This window comes from Lagopus muta, chromosome 1 (assembly GCF_023343835.1).
Source record: "Lagopus muta isolate bLagMut1 chromosome 1, bLagMut1 primary, whole genome shotgun sequence".
Lineage (NCBI taxonomy): Eukaryota > Metazoa > Chordata > Aves > Galliformes > Phasianidae > Lagopus > Lagopus muta.
Genome location: NC_064433.1, coordinates 82738286 through 82757474, shown reverse-complemented (window position 1 = coordinate 82757474; position 19189 = coordinate 82738286). Strand labels below are relative to the sequence as shown.

General features: G+C 39.7%; 1 protein-coding gene across 22 annotated transcripts in view; it reads right to left on the bottom strand.

Moving 5' to 3' along the window:
* Window positions 1–19189, bottom strand: part of ZBTB20 (zinc finger and BTB domain containing 20) — a 468885-nt gene that overhangs the window by 123693 nt on the left and 326003 nt on the right. For all 22 annotated transcript variants that reach the window (XR_007379433.1, XM_048958187.1, XM_048958158.1 and 19 more), the window contains one exon: window positions 13372–13426. The gene's annotated coding sequence lies outside the window, so the exon portion shown is untranslated. The remainder of the gene's footprint in view (window positions 1–13371; window positions 13427–19189) is intronic.

Genomic DNA, 19189 nt, shown 5'->3' with positions numbered 1-19189 from the left:
ATTTTGTTTGAGAATCACAGAATATCCTGAGTGGGAAGAATCCCAGAAGGATCAGCAAGTCTAGCTCCTGGCTCCGTAAAGCACCAGCCCAAATCCAAACACTATTTCTGAATGTGCTGTCCAAACTCTGCACTCGGTGCCCAGCGCCCTGTGCTGCAGCCCCTGTCCCTCACCCCCAGCTGCCCTCCACTGACAGCTCCATGCCGTTCCCTGTCGCTGTCACACAGAGCAGAGCTCAGCGCTGCCCCTCCGCTCCCTGTGAGGAGCTGCAGCCGCCATCAGGCCTCCCCTCAGCTCCTCTGCTCTGCGCTGAGCACACCATGGGACCTCAGCTTTTTCTCACACACCTTGCCCTCCAAACCCTTCCCCATCTTCATAGCATTCCTTTGTTCCTCTTATACCGTAGTGCCCAAAAGTTAACACCCTGATGTTTGGGATTTCATGAGGAGCACCAGAAGAGGTACAGAGCTGTTGGCTGCAGCTCAGTAGAGCAAGATGGGAGAAGATTGAGAGCAGCTCGGCAGAGAAGGACTTGGGGGTCCTGATGGACGAGAGACTGAATATGAGCCAGCAGTGTGCTCTGGCAGCTCGAAAGGCAAATGGGATCCTGGGCTCCATCAGGAGAGGGGTGGCCAGCAGGGACAGGGAGGTGATTGTCCCTCTCTACTCGGCTCTTGTGAGGCCCCACCTGGAGTACTGTGTCCAGGTGTGGAGCCCTCAGTACAAGAAGGACATTGAGATTTTGGAAAGGGTCCAGAGGAGGGCGACTAAGATGATCAGGGGGCTGGAGCACCTCCCCTATGAGGACAGGCTGAGGGAGTTGGGCTTGTTCAGCCTGGAGAAGAGAAGGCTGCGGGGTGACCTCATTGCAGCCTATCAATACCTGAAGGGAACCTACACCCAGGAGGGGAGTAAACTCTTCAAAAGGGCTGACAACAGCAGGACTAGGGGAAATGGTTTTAAGTTGAAGGAGGGAAGATTTAGGTTAGATGTTAGGGGGAAGTTCTTTACTAGGAGAGTGGTTAGGCCCTGGAACGGGCTGCCCAGGGAGGTTGTGGATGCCCCGTCCTTGGACGTGTTTAAGGCCAGGTTGGACGGGGTCCTGGGCAACCTGATCTGAATGTGTATGTTTGGTGGCCCTGCTAGGCAGGGGGGTTGGAACTACATGATCCTTGGGGTCCCTTCCAACCCGGGTGATTCTGTGATTCTGTGAAGCACATCGGTGCTTCTGGGAGCATAGGCAGCAGATTGTTGCTGGCAGGAGAACAAGGTTGGCTTGTTGCTAGAAGCCCTGGAAACACCAGTCACCTCAAAAGGGCAAAAGATGAAGAGCAAACAAAATGGAGGCCCTTCATGAGCAAGATGGTCAATACACAGAGCACTCTGATGAAGCTTTCAAAAAGCTTAAGAAAGATCAGTGGTAGCTGGCTGTTCTGGGGGAATGTGTTCGGATAGGTGTTCCTAGCTGCCTAGATACAATTTTTTTCTTCATATGAATCCACAGTTTAGGTGAGCAGATTAAATCTAACTAATTCTGGGGCTGCTGCAAATGTGCCTGTGAAATGGCAAGCTGAAGTCTCCCTGATTATTATTATTTCACAAGGACCTCAGATCAGCTGTGCTTCGAAAATGGAATTACATTTATGGCCCAATGAAATATCAGCACTGAATCCTTAACCTGGGGTTGCTGCTGGAAATCTGCTGCATAATGTGCAAGACAAGCCGAGCAACGCTCTCAATCTCGGCATCAGCCATCATGCAGAGCTAAAAGAGGGAGCACCATGAAGCCTGTATGATGGGCAAGGTAAAGCAACAGCGCTCTGTGCTTCAACAGGGAGAGGGTTTCTTAGATCACAACAGCATTTCTACAAAACTGCTGGTAACAGCCGAGCTTCTAGGTGGAACAGTGTTCTGAAGAGCTGGGTCATGATTACTGCTAATATGCAGAGGGAGAAATGAAGGCAATGACAGGAAAGCACGAGATTCTCTCAGCATCAGAGGGAGCATTTCTGCTAGGACTCAAGCGAAAACCCACGTTTTGATCCCAATTGCAAGCCACAAGCTCATATTGCTTTTACTACAAACAGATTTCCCTGCACCATACTGTACTTTTCTTCTTGCTGACTGTTCAGTGTGGTCATCCAAAAATACTCTTATTTGTGTTATTTTTCACACACACCGCCCTAAAACAAAATTCAGTATGAAAGAAGAGCAGTTTCCTCCAACACAGCTCAACATCCAAACTAAGCAGCAATAAAATGGCTTTTATTCACCAACCGAGGTTTCAAACAGTAAAATGATTGTTGCTGAGCTACAGATCGGACTGTTTCCTGAATAAGACCCCGGAATACATTGCCAGTGGCAGCTCTGTCACCTCTGTCACCATCGCCTGGAGGAGGACGAGTGTGCACATGTGTGGGGCTGGGGACAGTACCTGAACGCAGGAGCAGAATGGGGCAGGATTCACCTTTGGTACTGAGGTGGGAGTCAGAAAGAGGCAAGCTGGGTACCTAGTGTGGGTGAGACTCTTTCTTCACCTGCTATGGGAGATGGAGAGGGACGAGCCCTGGGCTCCCCAGTGCCAAGCATGCCTGGGAGCAGCTGCACTTCAAAAGCTGAGCAATCTGAAGGCATGGGGGTGCTAAACATGCTCACATTTTCTTCCTACACAAACTTTGGCAAGCCCTGCACCTTTCTCTGTGTCTTTGTTTTCCTGTTTGAATATGTGATATTCAAATGAAATATAAATATTAATATTTGATTAACTCACAGCTACAAAGCTTAGTTCCTTAAATTCTAGTACAGATCTTTGAAATCTTTGAAAAACCAGATAAATATGAATTCTTTTATTTTTCTAGCATTACATTAAGGACTGTACAGTCAAAGTTGATGAATTAAATAATCTCTGTCTATATTTGCTTATATCTTTCTGAAACTGTTACCTTTTCAGCAGAAATTTCTCATGCCTTGTCTCAATTCAGAAGTGACATTTTTGGTAAAGCTTTGCAAAAACTCATTCAGCTGTTTTTGAGTCATCCAAGTATGCAAAAAACAGTTTCCAGCTGTTAAGTTTTCCATAAGCCTTTTTTTTTTTTTTTTTCTCAAACATGCTTGTATAATTATAACACAGCTTTGTTTTAAAACATCAAACTTGACACGTACATATTCCTGAAAGAGAAGTAGCAGCACTGCCATGTTCAAAATCATTTGGTTTAGAAATAATAAGGCTGTTACCACATTAAAATATCTTTCTTTTCCTAAAGATTCTACCAGACTTTAAGCTACAGCTTTCTAACTGTGGACACGACTGAAACTTCTCAACTTTATAAATAAATTAAAAAAAAAACAAACCGAAAACCAAACCAAAAAACCCCAAGCACCAAAAATGAAGGAAAAGAGTCGTGATTCTTGCCATCTAAGTAAGTCTAAGTAAGATGCAACACAGGAGACTGGCAGGCACTAGGAGGTGGCTCTGTCCTGCCTGTAGTTCACTCCGTATACACAAATGCATTTTGAGGAGAACTGCTGTAGCTCTGGCACTGTCTTCTCGCTCTAGACCTATGGTTATCTGCTCTCCAAAAGTTCAGAATTGTTACTTATGGTAGACAAGGACACTGTGTTGTTCCCCTTACCATAGTATACAGCCCTCACTGTGCTGGCAATAGCTTTCCATAAGGGTTCTGAATTCAATTTACCATTGCATACTCCTGCAGTTTTAATTATAGGATCTTGCCATCAGATTGGAGAAGATTCTTTGCTTATATTCTGCCGAGATAAAAGTGCAAGGACATGATATCAAGCAGTCATTTATTTAAACATTTCATTTAATCTGAGGCATTTCAGGTTTTGATGCCTTAGTGAAGTAAATATTGGTTCTGAGAATATTAATGGTGGCTGAAACAGGAGCTGCAGTTTGATTGATTATTGGATTACAGAGACTTCACTATCAAAACTATTTTCTCATACGATGATGTAAAGGCATGTGTGACTTTTCTGCCTCGTGCAAACCTATGGCCTCAGCATTCTCTGGTTAGGTTGCAGTAACTCTTTCTGTGCAAAAGGAAAGTCAGTGCATGTGCAGCTTTTTGTATAGGGCTAAACTCTGTGGATTTGTACAGCCAAGAAGGAACTCCTGAGCTCTTCTCATTTCAAGAAAATAGCAGTACTTTACTCTCATCCCTTCTGGCACATATTCTCCCACTGTGCAGGTGTGAGTCCAGAGAGGCTATCAATGTCAGTGACATGACAGTGAATCTGAGATGACAGCCTGACTCATCTGAAAGCAAAAGACACAACTCTGATTGGCTTTCATGCAGAGCAGTGTGTGCATAATGTGCATGCGTGTATCCTTCCTCACCTTACACTATTTGTGTTTTTATCTGTACATCTGTAACTCATGCCCATTATTTTTGAGAGGCTTTCTGAATCTGTTTCAAATTACATCACACATATAGACAGCATTCAACAAACAAAATGTGATTGTAACATAATTATGGGGAAAAACTCAGCAGTCCTACCCATCACATTTTCTTCTCTGGGTACTCCATTGCCTGGGTAAACCCAGAGCTAAGGATCATGCAGTAAAAGACTCAATTGTCAGAAAGGGGCAGAGGTAAGGTTCCTGTGGGAACATTAACTCTAAATTTCCTGAATTTACAGAGATTAAAATCTCAGTCTTCACATCACATTAGCATACTTTTTGTGCAAACAGAACATGGTCTAGGCAAGTGCATTGTTTCTAAAGGAAAAAGTATACTGTTGGGTAGATAAGTGCATGTGCACATTTTGGTAACTGTAAGCTACATCGTTCAGTTCTAATCAATTCTGAAACCAATCAAAGTGGAAAAAATAATAAAAAATAAACAAACTGTAAGTTATACTGTATGCCCCACTATTCTAAGCATCAAGGCTGAGACAAAACAAGAGTAAGAGTTTGCCATTTGCTGGTTTTTAATAATCACAAGAAGATCTGCCAGATGCACTCTTGAAGAGCTCTGTCTGTCTGGACCAGGTAGATGCTGCAATACACAAAGGACTTCACACACAGAGAAAGAAGGAGTGTTCATGGACAATGATGCAGCATTCTTAATTAAGATTTTCATTACTGATACATACATTAAGGTATTGCTAATGCAAGTGCCCAAGCACTCTCATGTGCAGGTAGATGTCTCTGATTCTATCTCTAGAAAACCTTTTGCAAATCACCAGAAACATTCACCAGCCAAGGCTCAAAATCAGCTCACCTGCCCTTTGCTGTTATGACAATGAAAAATAATAGATGATATTTTATTTGTCTGACAGATGAGAACTTAACACTTTGTAGGTGTGAGAATGAATAGGATTCTGCAAGACTGCTACAGTCTATTGAAACTGATTCAGATCTCACATCTGTTTGATGTTAATGTAACATCAGGAGCTTCAACAGCAAAACCATAGCAAATGTTCAAGCAAAAAAGAGAAAGGCATACAGGCAAATGGAAAATGGGATAAAATGCAACATAAGTTTGCCAAAGGTAGATTGTAGTAAACTAACCTGATAACTTTCTTTGATAAGATAACTGATTATTCAGACAAAGGAAGTGTAGTAAATTAAATCTATCAGTAAAGCATTTGATATGGTATCACAAGGGAAATTATGAGGTAAAATGAAGATTAGCAAAAGGACTGTAAAATGAGCAAATGCCTACCTGAAGGGGAGTGTTGAAAACAGAATTATCGGGCAAGATGAAGGCTATTTTTTCACAATTATCAGTTTAAAAAAATAGCATTTGCTAAATTTAAAAGTTTGGGAGGAGTAATTCCACAATTTTGCTTTCTGAGACCCCTCAAAAGGAGGGGACAAGAAAGAGGAAAAAGAGGGAGCATGCTAAGCAGCCATAAAAGGACCTATCAGCTTTAGTAAACTTGTCATTAGCGATATTTAGGCATTATTCACTTTTGCTATAATACATTTTTGGTGACGTTTCCATGTTATTTCTACAGTTTTGTCCTTTGGGAGAGAGCTACAGATCTCTCAACAGTTTACATGTGCATTAAGCATCTAGATCAATTCTGTGCTTTTGAAGCACTTCTATTCCCAGAACAGGAAGCAGCTTCTACTACAGATCTCCTAGCTGAATGCCCAGGTCTCCTGCTTAAAGACTGGACCTTGCCTTACAGCAAAATGCTGCTTGAATAAGATGGGGTGAGGAAAAATATTATGTGAACAGAAGAACTACACAAAAACAAACAAACAAACAAACACAACCCCCACTGCTTCTCCTTGAATTACTTGCATGCTTTTCTTGATCTTTTCATGCTATGATATTTTATGGATTTCTTCATTAGGGCAAACTGGGTTGACCAGTAGCAAGGCTATAATATCGTACTGGCATAATCTGTGCCACGATGGCATGCATCAAAACATAGGTAGGCAAAGATGGAAAATGAAGACAATACCACAAAAGTCACAGTAGAAAGTATCAATATGAGGTTAAGTTGCAGGCTCCAAAAGAAATCATCTGGCAGCTTATTTTCAATAAGCTTGACAATCTTCCCTGAGGCATGCCTCAGTCTACAGGTAATCCAGTGACAAAAAATGTTACCTTCCCATTAAAGTTCATTGGAAGAAAAGAAGAAAAGCTGCATTCTTCTTTTATTCTTCTGTGGCAGAATTTAATTTCTTAATGTCATAACTAGATCATGGACATTCACAGCAAGAAATTCACACCAAGCGTTAAAACTTGAAGGATTTAAGTGCAATAATTGAAAAACAATTTGTGAAACATACTGTTCTTTCAGGTTGGTTATATACTGATCATACATTGTAGGTATTCTTCACACCCTTCACTGCATACTGCAGAGCATCCAGACTGTAACACATTAATTTCTGTCTTTTATCTAAAACAGAGTTTACTGCAAGAAGCAAAATTCCATTAATCCCTTTTGCAGGCATCAAGGATAAGTGAAGGCAGATTTAAACACACATCCAGGTCCAAATGTTGCAACTGATCCTTACTTTTGTGATTGGTTAAAGAAAAAAATACCTTAAATTGTAGGTATTTGAAGTTGGAATCCTCATTTTGCTTCTGAATGGCTCTCAAGCCATTTTGCATATCCTTAAGAAATTAAAACACTAGAAAACAGCATTTGGAAAACTGATACAGCTACTCGATTAAATTTAAAACTCAATCTGGTGAAAGAGGAGAGCAAGACCTATTAAAATCCAAAAGCATTTGCTTTCAGTTGTGTCAAAAGTCTAATACTTTGAGCACACAGACATATGAAAATATTACCTGGGGGGCTCTATTTGTGAATTATATTCAGCATGATATTATCCAAAATGATGGATGCAGCAGCGAGCAAGAACTTCAGAGGAAGAAAACATTATTTCTTAATATGCTATGAATCTTTTATATGTAAGGTTTCCCATTCCCATCAAGAGGTAAACTAGCCTTCATGAAGCATGGCCTGAAGACTAATCAATGGTCTTCCATGAGCGGCCTTTCAGTATCTAAAGAGGAGCTAATAAGGAAGAATGGGACAGAGTCTTCAGCAAGGCCTGCGGTGATAGAACAAGGGGAAATGGCTTCAAACTTAAAGAGGGTAGATTTAGGTTAGATATAAGGAAATGGTCTCTTACAGGGAGGCTGGTGAGGCACTGGAACAGGCTGCCCACAGATGTACTGGATGCCCTGCTCCTGGAGACGTTCAAGGCAAGGCTGGATCAGTCTCTGGGCAACCTGATCTAGCTGTGCGTGTTCCTGTTCATTGCAGGGAAGCTGGACCAGATAACCTTTAAAGGTCCCTTCCAACTCCAAGGATTCTACGATTCTATGTTTTGACATGTACAGCTGTGTAATGGCCCACAGGAAAACGTCTGGTAGATGGCTTACATTTGTTTTTTAAGTGAGAGTTGGAGAGAATAAGGAAATGCATGAGATACTCTGAAAAGCTCATTTTCAATCATGGTGTCCTATACGTAGGATATTTAGCATACATTTGGAGACTTGGTCTGGCATTTAGACATCTGTGAGTACTAGTATTTCAGTGACAGTCTCAACAGTCAAATTTATGACCTTTTGATAAAGAGGTGGCTTTTGGGAAACCATCTATTTCTGGATACCTGGTTTCATAATAATCACTCCTTAGTGCTACTTGCTTTTAGCACTTTTTTTCTCCTGCCTTATATCTGTTGTACATTTTAAGGAGACAGGTAAACAGCATGATGTTAAAGTTCAGTGCATCAAAGAGAATTTTTAGATAAGGAAAAGGACTAACAGCATTTTTCCAAAAAAAAAAAAAAAAAAAAAGAGAGAGATGTGATGGTATAACAGCAGAACAGCAACAAACTTGCCCATGTTGGAAGATAATTTACCATAACTGCAAAGAGATTATTCTGAAAAGCTCTGCCACAGTCTGTCACTGTGCCATTTTGCACAGTGATTTCAGACCTAACAAACTGGACCGTCTTAATATTTGGATGGTTGATGTTTAAACTGCTGTAGGCAGTGCTGCTACTGCTTCAGTAAGGTGTTTTTTTCTACCCAAATAGATTAAATGATGCCTATGTGAAGTTAAAAAAAGAAAAAGTGCACGGGCCAATTGCATTTTCTTTCTGTCACTTTCATTTTTTCTAGCTAAACCTAAAATACTATGCTTCCAGAAGTTTCTATTTTAAAGTCCAATTTTTCTGGACTTTGAATTTGTTACATTTCAAGGAAAGCTAGCACTCAATACATTATATTACACTAATTAGATGAAAAATAACTCAGAACAAAAGGATCTCCAATAAGCATAATTGCGGAAAAGGGTGACATTTTCAGTTGTCACGCTAGCCAATCTCAGATTCAATCTCATTCAGCATCAGAGGATATTCTGTAGTCACTGCAATTACAGACAGCTTGCTTACATTCCCCTGTCATAATCCACACACAAGCTTCACATCTATGGATAGTCGCTACTATTTGTTAATTAAGTTGAACATTAACACTTAAAATAATGCTTAAACAAAAAACTTGCACCACATTTTGCCCTTTTTTCCCTTCCCAGCTAATTTTACCATTTTCTGGATATAATCTATTTTTATTAAATATGTAAATATTTTAGAACAAAACCATGAACTTTATCAGAGTCATTTTTTTTTTTAATGCAAGTCTTTTGCCTAAGTCCATTTGATGGTGGTCTTCAGATAAAGAATCAAGGTTGAAGCTCTGGCACTTGTATAAGAACATTCATCCCAGAGTGATTCTCAGTTACACAGTTTGATTTCTATAAACACTGCAGAATGGAATTTATCCTCCACTTCTATTTCTAGCTTGTTTCACCGTTTCTCTCACTTACAAATGCCAAATTTAGGGGCTTTGCTCATGTTCTTTCTTTTTTGGAGAATTCCTTCTCTGCAGGAGGCACACAATAGCTGGGAAAGTACTATCCCTTTCCTGTCTCAAATTGCTGTGTAGGTGACCATTCCCTTTGAACAACTCCTTATTTTCTTGAGTGGATAAGCTGATTCCTCTGGACAATTTGCATGTCAATCTATTACATTAAGTATGATAATTCTTGAAAAATGCTAGCTCTTGAAAGCTGTTGTAAATATGAGGCTTATTACATCTAGACTTTTTTTGGCATTTTGCAAATGTTCATTTTTGATTCATGAATAAGCTTGACCTGGAGGTTATTATTCTCCTCTGAAGTAACAGAGAGCTTCTTAAGAAACTTGAGAACAGAAAAGATGCCTCCTCCCTGTTCCTGTTCACTGTTGCTGTTCTCAAGTTCCTCATCCGCTAAACAACACAAGCACACAAACCAAGTAAAGGGGTTCAGATGCTACTAATTAGCAGATATTTCACAATGACGGTTCAGAGTGCTAACAGATAACAGTTGCTGATGAACAAGTACCAACAGCAAGAACATGTATATAGATAGCAAAGACTATTCAAGTATCATGATGTCTGATAAAGTGAATACGTACTCTCAAAAACTGCCAACTGGTAGGCTGGAACACTGCTGGGTGTCTTTTGACACACGAATCGCTGATCATATGATGGATGGTTCTCATAACTATGATGAGATCAGTAAGATGCTGCTCATCTTCCCTTAGGTCATCATTACTTGACCGAATATGTCTTCATGAAGCTGAAGAATAAATGGCGCTTTTTTTTTTTTTTTTTTTTAAAGCAGGACATCAAAGCAAGAGAATCAGAATCAGCACAGAATCTAATAGGAATAATGTTGGAGTTCACCCCAGCTACATCAGAAACCTATTTCAAGGAAATGAACAGATGTTCATGGAATTAGGTTAACATGACATGCAACTTCTCTATATCTGGATCACTTTGGGGCATTTCTTCCAAGCACTTACCCAAAGCTAACAGTGGATAACTCTTCAATATTGTATGGGTTCCACCTGAATGGGTAGTGCTCAAGAAGTAAAAAGAGTATCCTCTCTTTTTAGTAGCTATCTATCTTACTGCAAAGCACTTTAGTATTGTCAATAGCTGTTATGCATCATAGACAATATGATAGAAAGGCTCAAGAGTGATTAGATGATTTTCTTCCATTAAAAGGTCTATTTTCAACAAAGAATCCACCTGCTTCTTTTAAACTCCTGAGAACATTCTAGTGGAACAGAGATTAATCATATTCCTCTTAAATGGGAATACTGCCTAGGAGAGAGAAACATGAAATCCCTCCACCTCTGAAAACCAGATGACATACAGATAAACAGACAGGTACATAACCTGGAGGAACAATGAATAATCATCAAGTTGTAGGTAGAGATACGTGAAGAAAGTCAAGCAATGGGAAATGAGGCAGAATACAGAACAAATCCACTATTATCTACAGATCAGAAACATGCTTGATAGGTACCATTAACAGCTTCTAATGCAAACATGTCCAATTTGATTTTTTCTGTTATGAAAAAGAACTTAAAAGATCAGAGACCTGAAGGATCTACCTTATTAAGAGAAAGGAGAGAGCCAGTATAAACAGGACAAACTTACACACATGCCTGAAATAAATTGAGGATCCTACGGAGCTTGTTCAGTTGAGAATGGAGAGGCAAAAGAAGCCCTCAACTGTAGAATAAACCTGACTTAAAGGAGCAAGAAGGTGTATGAGTCTTGCTTCACAGGTTAAGAAACAAAGGCAGACATCAGAGAAATGGTTTATTTGTGGTCACACAGCGAAGCACTGTCTGAGATGGATTTTGGCTCTGGATTTCCATGCAACATGAAGCTCGTTCATTGCTTCCATCCAAACACTTGTACACGATTCCTCACGCTGCTGAGGCAGAGCATGGGTACTGATGTGCTTGTACCAGTGCTGATGGCATGCAGTTCCTGCCACAGACATAAAGGGCCTCGTTGCTGCTACAGGAAGTGTTAACACAAGCAGTGCGCACTTCGAGGCCCTGAGCATCATTAACAGTTTTTATCGATATTATGAAGTTCTGCAACAAAAATAATAGGATTTGTCAGGGGCTGTTATGAACCGCCCCTGCTGGATAAATACATAATACATGATGGCAAAGGTCTGATGGGACTTTAATCAATTGCCTTTCTGAGTCAAATAAATGTCACATTAGACGTAAGCCATGTTGTATTCTGTAGGGGCCTCTGCTCCCCTCGTCTCACAGGCCTGACACTGCCACGGGGAGCTATGCACGCGCATAGACTCCTACTTATTTGCAGCAAATATATCAGAGCACAACGGGGACAGCGTGCTGTAAATTACAGATTTGGGACACCTTATAATGAAAGGAGAAGGGGAACAGAAAGAAATATGGGGCCATCACTGGCATGAGAGGTCAGCTCAAATACATCTCTGTGGTAGCTGGCATTGTCATCCCACCTTTGGCAGTCACTGAAGCATAGCTCATGTTTGTGCCCATAGGGTGAGGGAGAAGCAAGTGTGCCATTTCTTTGTGCGTGTCAAAAGTACCAAGTCACCTTTAAATGTTAAACACACATAATTTAGGTTTTCTATCAGCAAAAGAAAGCTCTTTGTTTCAGCACACACCTGAAAAAAAATCAGAATATCCCTTTGCACTTCAGCATTCCTTTGAAGAAATTTCAACAACCAGAACTCGACTTGAACATAAATTTGCAGGTTTAATTCCTCTTCCAAATATGAAAGAGCTATTTTTCTTCCTGTGCTATGTTTTTCTTCTTTAATTCCAGGCAGCATATTAACAGCCATCTACTTTCCTCTCTGAGCAGGTTGTAGGAATGAATTTAAATTGTGAAATGGAGATCTGAGGTAACACAAAGTCCAGGCATATTTGGACATGAAGTTCTAATCCTAAATTAAAAAATCCTCATTGTTTTTGGCAATCACTAAATACAGCTTAAATACCTGAAAACAGTGCTTAATAGGTTGGCGGACTGGAAAACTTCGGTCTGTCTTTACTTAATTATAGTAAATATTATGATATGGTAGTGCTATATTTACCCTTATCTCACAACAAAAAGTTTCATTGTTATAATACAGTAGATTTCATTGCCAATATGTATTAAAGACTCTCAGCAAAGTGCAAACTTTTGTTCTAAGTACACAAAACCATCACATGGCTTAGAGCTTGGCAAATTAAAAAAGAAGGAAAGAGCAAACTCTCTCAAAAATTCAATCTCTTATTCCCCTCAAAGAAAACAACAACCAAAAAACCTCAAACCATTAAAATTTTAATTCTTCCTGTTCTAAGTCTTAATAATACAATTACGTGGATTTATGTAGTATTTTCTCCAACAAAGAAAGCCACTACCCTGACAAATTACGTAGCAGCAACCAAACCCCAGTGAATGAGAACAGGCAAGAAAAGACCCCTACATAACATTTTTCCAATAAACTAGTAACAAGTTTTTAATTCTGATACTGTTAGGTGCCAAAGTGAATGCAATATATTTAATCTACCCAGATAAGAAGTGTAGATTACTACTAGATGGGAAGGTACACTGGAGTGGGATAAGGAAGGGCTCCTTGGCACCATGACAGTATCCATCAGGGATGGGTTGAAATGTTAGCTGACTGTTTCTTACACTTACCTAGCTCTTGCACAGCATGGATTACTATATACTATCAGAGTTCAACAGCGTAATACCCTGTACAACAAATATATCCCCAAATTGATATGTACATACTCTCAGCCAAAAATGCACGTATCAATTCCAGATCAATCAATCGCAGTGTTACTAAGCCTGAGTCCCAGAAGCTGATGCTGCATTGAAATTCTAGGCTACTGCATCAGTACAGCATCTCAGTACTGAATCTTGTGGCCATACGGAGCAACAGAGGAGTTCCCAAATGCTTTGTACTGATCTGAATGGAACTTGAACAAAATGTACAACTTCAATCAATAAAAGTATAAAATGTTTGGTAATAAATACTTACACAGGAGTCAGGAAAGGTTCCTTCAGAGGAAGGCCACAAATTGACTGTGAGTGATCTGTAAAGAAAAGGGAGAAAAAAAGGAAATTATGAAATTAAGTGATAATAAGCACTTTAAATGATACCAAAATAAAAGAGGGATTGAGGAGCCTCACAGATGGTAGCAGTTCCCACAGGAGAGAAAAAAAAAAAAAAAGTGTTTAAAAATTTTAAACTGCATAAATCTTGGAAGTTTTGAAATTACCTGACCCCAAAACTATATAGCTGAGAAAACTGGCAATGGCCAAGGAGTTTTTCAGTCCTGGGATAATTCCAAGCCAGCAGAGACTAAATATCCTCTGGTGGCTGTTCAACAGCCTCCGTGAAATAGGCTTGTGGCTCCTATGGACAAATGCTCTTATCACAAAAACACTGCCAGATTTGAATGGCATCCTTCTTAGCAGCCATGCCAGATGATACAGGACTCTAAAACAGAACTCGTCTTCTTGATCCTGACCTTCACAGAAGAGGGGTTAGGCATATTATTAGGGCTGAGGATGCTTACATTACAGCTGATAGCTGCACAGGAAAATTGTGTTGTCTTAGTTCCTTCTGTCAACACAGTATCTTTTGGACTTGACAGATCTGTCACCCTGAGACCCCCAAGAAGAGAACGGATGAATCAAAACAGAAAGGCTAAGGGATTGCAAACTTTCGGTAGACGAAAGGTCTGGTTTCCAAAGCCTACAAAGGAATATCTAAGCTTTACTGCCAACAACTGTGCAAAACATATTAACACGGGATGAAGCAATGGACAAAATGAATCAAAGCCTAATGCTCTGAATTGTAACAAGAAGATACACTCCTATTTGACAAAGACTATGAATCAGTCTGGTTCTGCCTTCCAAGCTGAAAGAAATTCCGGCAGTCAGAACAGACTGCATTCTCCAACAGATTGCTGAGCAGGGTACCAGGAGCACAGTGCATAAAGACCATGGGATCCTTATGGTGCACTCTAGTACTTAAGTCAAGCCGTGGCCCTCGTCTATCGTCTCCTGCCAATTACAAGGAGATTAGCTCATTACTCAAAGCAATTAAAAATATTCACAGAAGTACAAACCTAAGTTGAGATAGTGAAGAAAAAGGAGGAGCTGTCACAGGAGAGAAAGAAGGAAGGCAAGTAGAAAATTTCTTCGGAGCTGTAGCTATTATTTGTGGGAATTATGGGCGTGTTAGAGATGAGTGCAAGAGAAAGCACGTATGCTTATCTCATGTTAGGTCATCCAGCAGTGGTGGTAGAAGAAATACAGCAAAGAACAGAGAGAATCATAAGAACTGCAAGGCAGCAAACAAGATGCTTATAGCATTTATTGGATAGGCCACCCAGAGAGGCCCTATTTGACTGCAAAATTTCTTTTTAAAGAAGAGGGAACTGATTATTCGCACACATATGAAAGACTTGCATGAGACAGATGAGAAGATGGATGCTGCCCACTGAAAAGCTGAAGTGCCCCAAGATGGAATAAGATGGACATAGTCAGCATGGGGGAGAGCACATCACTGTTATTTTTCAAAAATCCATAACTGATGAAAATTAACAGGGAAATTCTGGTAGAAAAAACCCTGCTTTGCTAAGCATGCATCCCTTATTTGCCTTTTAGAATGCTCCTGGAGATTTAAGCATGAAGCCCACAGACACAACTGTATGAAAAGGACTGCAGTGGCTGGTAGCCGGGAATTAATTTTTTCAGGGTTTTGGGCAGCTGGGACAGTGAGCTGCACCATGGAAGAACCTTAGACAAGAGGTCTGAGCCAAAGAATGTGCCTTGGAGTCCCAGAGCAAAAAAGAAAAAAAATAAAAAAGAAAGAAAATAGAAAAAAAAAATAAGAAGAAAAAGTGGGAGGCATCCAGCATGGGAAAAAAAACACAGAATGGAAAATTTCAGCCCAGTGGTTAGACTTTGGCTGTATTATAAGCGATATAAAACAAGTTCTCTTAAGGAAAAGCGTCAAGCAACTTTAAAAACAAGGATGCCAAAGAATTCTACAAATTATGGCCTGAGACTCTGGAGGTGCTGAGTAATGACTTACACCAACATTACCATAGATTTTGCTGTAAGGAATGAACAAGACTGTCATACCCAATTAAAACTGTAGGGTAAGCCTGGACAAGCAGAACATACTGGAATCTGCAAACCAGAATCTGGCGAATCACCAGAACTGAAACACCATAACTTTTTAAATGATCGTAATTGGTTTAGATACTTGATTACAAGTTTTATTTTAAAAATATATTTAAAAAACCCCAAAACTTTCCATGTAAAGTATTTGAAAAACAAAATGTGTCTGAGGAAACTATGTTTCGTTCCAGGTTAGATAACTGTAGCACACGTATGCTGGAGATAAGTGGGCCAAATTCTCTTCTCAGTGCCCCGTGCAATCTTTCAGACTTAATTGAAACCATGAGCAGAACCTGAACCATTAAAATGCTGGGTTGAAACTTTTCATCATACCACACTGTTTGTCACAAGAGACATACTTAACCTAATTACATTATATTAACACAGTGGATTTCAATGTATACTATTGCATAATACATAAAAAATGAAGTATGAGAAAGCTGACTATTTTTCTTAGTTCTTTGTACTATAGGCAGAATAAGTACCAGTCTCTCTGCCATTTGTTTTCCACCCAGTATTGCTCTATTTCATGGGGTAGACAAAAGGAATCCACTGATCTTTTTCATATTCAATTCCTAGTGTTAATTAATCATTATTACTTGGAAGCTGTTTTGGCCATTGGACATGATAGCCAGCGGCTAATCTTAAATCTGATCTTGATTCATTGTGGGCAGATTCTGCCCACTTTCTCAGCTGTGTGAATATATGCCATTTAAATCACAAAGGCAAAAAGACAAGTAAGACATAAACCTTAAGGATATTTAGGAATCTCTCAAGGATTTTATTAAGAATTAGTCTCCTAAATGCTGAAGAATTTCTACTTATGGATAGTTAGATGGTAAAATCCAGTCATATTAGTTATGCTATGTAAGCAGGTAATTGATTTATGAATCTAAATATAATTTTCAAGGAGACAGGCGTTCATGTCAAATTTTAGTGGAAGTTGGTACAATTTTGGCTGTAAACCACCTGAGGACTTGAAATTTTTTAACCTTTGTTAGCACAAGTACCACTTACTTTCAAGGGAATTAACATCTTAGCTGCCAGAGTTCTTTCTGAAATTCGAATCTAGTTGCTTCTAACAATTTATTCACTAAATGGCTTCAGTTAGCCATCAGAACAGCAATTCTGCTCCATTTGTGAAAACGATTCAGGATCTCTCAGACGTAACACTACCAAGATGAGAAATGTTATTCATTCAACAGCTTTATAAATTATGGACCACTTCAAACAGGAAGAACTGCAGATGGATTCAGATAATTCCAACCGGAGTGTTTTTACCTCAAAACAATTTCACTCTTTACCAATACGGAAGTGGCAAAGGGGAGAGCTTTATCACATGCCACCTACCAAGCATATTGAATCTAAGACACAGAGTCTGGCCATACCTCTCCTCCTGGAGGCACTTTACCTTCTCTGTATATGAACTACAATTCAGTCCCAGTGGTGGATGAAGACAATAATTTAGTTAGTACAGAACCCCTCAGTTCAAAGGAGGCCAAACTGAACCAGTGCTGTGCTGCAAAAAAAACAGTAGAATGGGAGACTTCCATCTGAAATTCAGTGGAGCCCTGAAAACGATCTGAGGGGGCAGAGAGGCTACACTGCATCTCTGACAAAGCAGACAGATTACAACAAAATTAAATTGAGGATTTCAGTGGATATAATTGTTGTTTTTATATATTAATGAGCAACAATAATATGTGATTCTAAACTGAATACCAGGTTTGACATTTTAATCTGAGCACTCATGCTATCCATAAATGTTCATAAACGTCACAAGACCCATACCCTTTGATTGAATTACAATCCAGTATGCAATTTAGGAAACATGGATTAATCTACATAGATTTATATTTCTGCAGGTTACATTGTTATTTGTTGATTTATATCCTTTTCCCCTAAGTGTCCTTTTCACTGGGAACACAAGAAAATACATGCAAATCTTTAATAGGAGAGCAAAGGGGAGCAGCTCAAAATCCAGTGAATAGCAGCAGATGGAAACTTGGTTCAGTGAAACCCATGCTAATTATCGTTTGCTTTTTGAAGTCACCTTTGCTAATGGCCAGAAAAATCTTAGTCCCTGTGATATCTCCTATTACCTCCACATTAACTCATGCTATAGCCAACAATCACCTTGGCAGTGCTGTACAATTAAATCACCTTTCAATCATCTTGCTGAGGAATCCAGAAATGCAAATTGCTTTAGTATTAGAATTAATTATAAAAATACACAGGAAGGCAGTTAAATGTTAGCATACAGCTCTGGTGTCCACAGCACAAGAAAGACATGACAGTGTTGGAGAGTGTCCAGAGGAAGCCACAAGGATGATCGGAGGACTAGAGAATCTCCCTCCAAGAAAGGCTAACGGAGCTGGTCTTGTTCAGCCTAGAGAAGAGGCTCTCTCAGGGGAGACTTCAAAGTGGTCTTTCAAAACTTAAAGGAGCTTATAAGAAAGATTTTTACCAGGGTCTGTAGCGATAGGAAAAGGTTTAATGGTTTTAAACAAAAAGAGGGTAGATGATACAGATTACATTTTAGGAACAAATTCTTTACTCATAGTGTGGTGAGGCAATGGCACACGCTGTGCAGAAAAGCTGCGGATGCCCATTTCTGGAGGTATTCAAGGGCAGGTTGGATGTGTCTTTAAGCAACCTGGATGAGCAGGAAGTGTCTCTGCCCACTGCAGGAGGTTGAATCTAAATGGTATTTAAGGTTCCTTCCAACGCAAACCATTCTTTCATACTATGATACCAGACATATGAGAACACTTCAGCCTCAGACAGCACATGAGGCAGGGAACCTCATCAGCGAAAGTTACATGGCAACATATGGAGGAACTTCAACTATTTTTTTTAAATATATTCATGCTTCTTGAGGTGATGCCTATTTTAACTACCCAAGTATCTAGAATTTCATTTTCCTCTGTATTAACAGTCCTCATTGCACAATGGTATCTGCTTGGGGACTGATAATGACATCTACTTAAGCCGTGTGCTAAAGCATGGGAACAGGCCAGAAGACCTGTTTCTACCTGAAAATTCAGGTAGAAACATTCAGGATTCTGCAAATCCTGACCTCCTCAGAAGCCCCATCCTGCTTTCTTTGAAATCAATAGTTTTCTCAAAGGATTAATTAGGCATCTTTACTTCTGTGTGCCTATGAGAACAGGGACGATGCCACTGTGCAGCCCTCATAGCTGTGAATTCATTCATTCATACAAGTATTAAGAGAAGGGCTGGCTGCTCTATCTAGTAAGAAAGGAAATAAACATCATTCTGTTTAGTTAGAGCTAGGAAAGTGACGAACTGAGATGGTTTTACAATTGACAGCTTATTCCAGTGAAAAAGCACAAATGGAAGGCAATACTGCGACTTGAGCTTGAGGGACAGTTATATGGTCATATATCAAGTCTTAGCTTACTATTCAGGAGAATCAAGATAAAATGATCTTTAAAAATGCTAAGGAGTTTTTGTACATGTTAGAATTAAGGTATATTGCCATACACTGGAGCATACTTCCACAAGTACTTTGGTTATGTATCACCAAAAAACTTGATTCTATAGGCATGTATACTTCTAATGAAATAAATACGCAACTAGTGGTTGTATTAAGAATGCAACAATGATCTGAGAAAAATTTTGGAATGTAATTAATGAGA